Here is a 6,128-nt window from a genome sequence, read left to right on the forward strand (position 1 = left end):
TAAGTACTTTATAGAAAAAAAGAAAATTCTCAGACAAGCTATAAAGGCACACGGCTGCTAACAACCCAACTTCAGCCTTTCAAGGCCTTTGGAAGATTACCAGCTATCTACAACCTGCAAAAACACCCCTCCCCCTCCCGTCTGAACAACCACCAAAAAAACAACGACTTGAGTGAGTTCAACTGCAGAACTGAAGCTGCAAAACACTCATCCAGTCCTCCTCCCCCACTCCCCCCGACTCCCCCACCAATGCACTGGACGAGGCTCCTCAAGAAACAAAAGGTGACCAAAGGTCACCATCTGCCCTAAAGCGTTGCTGTGATCTGCTTGCACCAATTTTTATTGACAATTTCAGTAAATCACTAAAAATTTGGATCAGTAGAGCTCTGTTCCTACATTCTTTAAGTCCTGGACCATGGCTGTGATCCCTACATTAACAAATAACTTTACAGGACTAATAGATCATTCCCTGGGATCGGTGGTCGGTTGCCCTGACCTCTTTGAACATCTTTGAAAGTCTTCACAGGATCCTTAAAGAACCTTTGAACTCTGGAGGAACCTCTCAGGGATGAGATATACTTGCTGTTTGGCCATGTGTTCGAGTGGACATGTAGACTTTCTTCTTCTAGTCATATGTCTACTTTGAACTGTCTACATTTGTGTGGCTGGATGCAAACAGCAGCTGTGTTTGGACCACCATGCCTCGTGTTCCCACCCACACATTTTATGATAAAACTTCATGTTGAAACTCCAAATAGAAAAAGGCCAGAAGATCCTCTAGTTTCCTTAAGTCAAAGGGGCTTTTTGAGAAACAGGATTCTAAACTTAATTTAATGAAAACAAGACATTGTCACAGGCATCTCTAAGAGCATTAGGAAATTGTTGAGGTCTTGGAAGAACCTCTAGGTTCTTTAAAAGTCCAGGTTCCTACAAAAGTCCTGTTTGTGGGCTTCAGCTCAGCTTTTAACACCATTGTGCCAAATATCTTTGGAGGTCAAATTGTCCAAGCTCTCCAAGTGTCCAAGTGATTGACTGCAAATACCAATGGATCACAGATTTCCTACCAAACAAAATACTCTCTTGTGGTGCTGAAATCAGACACCTTGTGCTGTGTGTCCATCCACCAATAACTACCATAAAAGTTGAGCAGCTGGAGTCATTGTGCAGCACCAACCACCTGCTGCTGAATTAACAAAAGATGATAGAGATGGTGGTGGACCTCTGATGCAATACCAACCCCCACCCTATGATCAGTGGTCCTGTGGTTTCCACTGTGAAGGTGCAGAACTTCCAGGGCACCACCAAACTCAGAGACCTGAATTAGGAGGGGAACGTCTTCAGAAGAGAACACAGCAAATTGTGTTATCAACCTAGATCCAGTCCAAACATAATCTATAACCATCCAAACCCAGGGCACGTTCAGATGTTTATTAATTCCGATACTATACTCAGCAACCGGGGTACTGGCACAAGCGGCGCAAAACAATTCCCATACTATACTCAGCAACCGAGGTGTTGGCACATGCGGCGCAGAACAATTTACAGACTATACTCAGCAACCGGGGTGTTGGCACAAGCAGTGTAAAACAATTCCCATAATACACTCAGCAACTGAATGTTGGCACAAGTGGTGCAAAACAATTCCCATACTATACTTGGCAACCGGGGTACTGGCACAAGCCGCTCAGAACAATTTCCATACTTTTCTTAGTAACAGAGTGTTGGCAGAAGTGGCACAGGACAATTTCCATACTATATTCAGCAACCGGCGTGTTGGCACAAGCGGTGAAGAACAATTCCAATACTATACCCAGCAACCGAGGTGTGGTACATGCAACATTCAGTCCAGATGTAAGCTGAGCATTTGAGCCAAAATCAGGCCTATATTTATACCGGTATTCAGCCTGGGAAGATTCTAGACTATCATACATATCTGAGTCTTAGGACACATTTCAGATTATTTTTAAGATTGTATATTCGTGCACTTTGTTCCAGCGTTTGTTGATTTTCTCAGTAGTCAGTCACAGCAATAACTTAATCCTATTACACAAATGTTTATAATAAACAATACAGGAACACTGTGTGACAAAAACAAGTCTTAACACCTACTTATAACTCGGGCACTTTTATTGCACTTGTATATAAAATACTATCATCTCATTTCATCAAACACAGCCATAAACTGGGCAGTATAATTCTGTACTTCATTTAAAAATAAGGTTATATCCTGTACACTATGTGCAGACTGGAATTACTAGCATGCATTGTACAGTACAAGCAATAATTCAGCTGAAAAATTTGGCCCAATTCTACTTTAGATAAAAGAATACTGACTGAGACCAGCAACACCTACCAACCATGTGCTTCCACTCATTGTGGCCACTCATTGTGTTTTCTCTGCTCTGTTCTCGTAATGTGTAACTCCTGTGGGTCTCAGTGTGTGTGTGTGTGTAAACAGTAGATAAGACGCTAAAGTGTGTCGCTAGGTAACAGTAAATCCCATGAGGAGGTAGTACAGAGTTTCTGCCCTTGGGAAAAAGAACATCAGCATTGTTTCCATGAAGCTCTGGATTTCTCACTGAGCCTCTAGACCAAACAAGCTGTTTATCCCATTGGCGCATTTTGGACAGAGTACCAGCTGACTGTGTTCTATTCTATTATGTTCTATTTTAAGTAGATTAGGTCAGTAAATTGGACAAGATCTTCGAATACTGCTACAGTCTAAAGCCCAATAAGGCGTAAAGAAAGTTAATTTAATGAATCAGTTCAGCTACTTCCCACAAGTCGCCTAGTAGAAATGGAGCTGTACTGGTTAAACATGCATTGACTAGTGTAAATCTGTGTCCAGAGAAGTTACAAAACATGTCCACTGTATGCAAATTCAGAAAATTCTGAGCAGGCTCTAACTTTCTCTGTGGGGTATCAAATGATGGTTAGGTTAGAGTCAGTTATTCAATTCTGTCTTTGCCCTGGACTGAAGAGTTCACACTGTAAACTGCAGATGTGACTGATGATTGGTCACCCCTAGTAGTGATATGAGGAACACTAACAGCTCAGTGATATGTCTCCACTAGATTACAACACTCTCTCTCTGCCTTGTCTCCAGATTTATCACCAATACTATAGTAAAGTCTGGGCAGGTGTGAACTTGACCCAGTCTTAGCTTGTCCTGTTCCCAGACTGATCCTGTTGCACGAAGATGAAACTCTTGCGTCACTCTGGGCCGGGTGCGCATCACTTCGCCGTGATCACTCTGTCGGGATTATGCGTTTGATTGCAGCGCTTACAATCTTCTACACTTTGTTTTCTGCTCAGTCCCTACTGTCGCCCCTCTTTACCCCCATCTCCGGGCCTTATTAAGACTAGTGTATTAGGTTGGTAAATCCCGGCGCTCTGTTGCAGGGAAAATAAAGGATTTGTTGGGATTAGAGCACAGTGCAGGAATGGGGAATGGTACCACGAGCCTTTAATTTCAGGGCGAGTGATTTCGCAGCGTAATGACCGGCACAGAGGGTCAATCGCACAAAGTTCTCATTTCTGTCACATCCATTATTGATGCAATCTCACCACGAGGGATATTTTAAGAACGCTGACCCTTTGCAAGGAATGTTATTTACTCAGCGGCCTGCAGACCGACGCAATGCAGACTCATGGGGTGACGTTAGCAACACTGTTAAAGTCCTGCTACTGTTCAGATGACAATTTACGGTAACTCTTTATAATAATATTCATTAATATATATTTAATCAAAAAATTAATAGTATCAAATGTTTACACATGACAGTTATCAGCATGAATCTTCATATTTAGAATTGTTAAAAAATTATTAGTTCATCGGAATTTAAACATTAATAAATTGCTAGTTAATAGGAATTTTAAACATGACAAACATTTATCAATTGCAGATAGACAGACATGTTGCCAATGTGTTCATTATTATTTACAAATACGTTAGCAACTTTTTAGTTCCTTAAAATGTGAAAAATTATAATTATTAATCAATAGTCAATAGTATATTAATGAAGGTTTTATAAAGTGTTACCCAATTTACAACCCTACAAATGAAACATTGAGACACAATGGAAAACGCACTGTATTTGTATGTTAGCCTTATACGGTGGTGTATCAAACCTCACTCCAACTCCCATAATTCACCTGGCCTTACTATGAGCACACTGACCAGTGTTTCTGACAAACCTTTTACCTCACTCACAAGGTGTATTCAAGCATTCCCAAGCCATCCAATAGAGTAACATTTTATGATCGATTTGTATTCTGCTGTTCCATGACTTTTGGCATGTATATACAGTGTTACTACACTGGAGTGCTGGGGTCGGAGAGTCCATGTTAAAAACAGCCAAGAAACATTATTTTCGGTACATTAATGCAGTTGTTCTGGTCGGCCAGACATATGGAAGAGGTTTGGAGGGAATTCTTAGAAAGTTCTGCTTCTAATTACGCCGTAAACCATAAACAACAACCAGATTACAGGCATTGTAGCGTCAGGATGACTCTGCAGATTCATGGGATCCGAACCCAGTGCCTTTATTCGCTCTATATTGGACAGAGAGATAAATATATACACACAAAAATATATATACATAAACATTATATTGGCAAAAGTATTGGGACACCTACTCATTCACTTTCTTTTCACATTCTTTTCCAAAATCAAAGGTATTAAAAAGAGTTTATTCTTATTTTATCGGCGTCTCTACTGTCTCTAATGTCCATAAAAAAATTCTACTAGAGTTTGTATTCGCATTGCAGTGAGGATTTGATTGCATTTAGGAACATCAGCATTGGAAAAGATGGAGCAAACTTGACATCAACACTGAAGAGAAGTTTTAGAGATGATTAGAAACTCAGTAAGACTGTAATCTTTCTTGCAGCTGTCTCTCTGGGCACTGGGCTTAAGATAGACATTAGTTTAAAGAAGATGAGCTCATCCTCATCTAAAACACAATATATATATATATTGTTTGAAGTTAAAAAAATTTGAGGCACTCAAATTTATGATGAAATACCAATATCACTATTTTCATGAATTATGACAACACCATAGCACCCACCTTGGATACCACAATAACCACTAAACAACTCTATAGCAACCAGTTAACATTAATATACCGACACCATAGCAATCAAATCTGATACCACAGTAACTGCTAAACATCACCAAAGCAATCAGCTAACAACCATCTAGGAACATTTTAGCAACCACCTGGTATAACATAGCAAATGCCAACTGTCCAGTAAACACCGTAGCAACTACTTGAAATACAATAGCAACCACATAGCTACACCATAGTGGAAACCATCAACACAACTGCTACCACATTGGATACTTCAGCAACCACTAAATAACACCACTGCAACCAATTAGTAACCACCTGGTATAACACAACCCCAGCAAGCAGTTGAAAACATTAGCAACTGTCCACCTATGAACACCTTTCCTACCAAATAGGAGATGTCAACAACCACTAAATACAACCATAGCAACTAATTAGCAACCACTAGGAACACTTTAGTAACCACCTGGTATAACACAGCAACTATGAACATGCAGTTGAAAACCTACCTGAGATACCATAGCAAAAACATAGCAACACCATTGCTACAGTCTTGGATCTCAGTAAATACAGTAACACCATAGCAACCAATTAGCAACCACCTAGGAACACTTTACCACCTGGTATAACATAGCAACAATCTAGAAATACTCTTGCAACAATTAATGTACCATAGCAACATCCACTAAGCAACAACTACTTGGAATACCTAGCCTGGAGGTACCATGGACATCTCAGTAAATAACACCATAGCAACCACATAGCATCACCACTGCAACCGCCTTGAATACCTCAGTAAATAACACCATATCAACCAATTAGCAACTCCCTAGAGACACTTTAGTAACCATATGATAAAACATAGCAACTACTAACAAGCAGTTGAAAAACCTAGCAACTTTCCTGGAACACCCTAGCTACTCCCTGAGATACCATTGCAACCACAGAGCATCCCCATAGTACCACATATCAACACCATATATATAAATTATATACACTATATATATATATATATATATATATATATATATATATATATATATATATATATAT

Source organism: Astyanax mexicanus, chromosome 4 (assembly GCF_023375975.1).
Source record: "Astyanax mexicanus isolate ESR-SI-001 chromosome 4, AstMex3_surface, whole genome shotgun sequence".
Lineage (NCBI taxonomy): Eukaryota > Metazoa > Chordata > Actinopteri > Characiformes > Acestrorhamphidae > Astyanax > Astyanax mexicanus.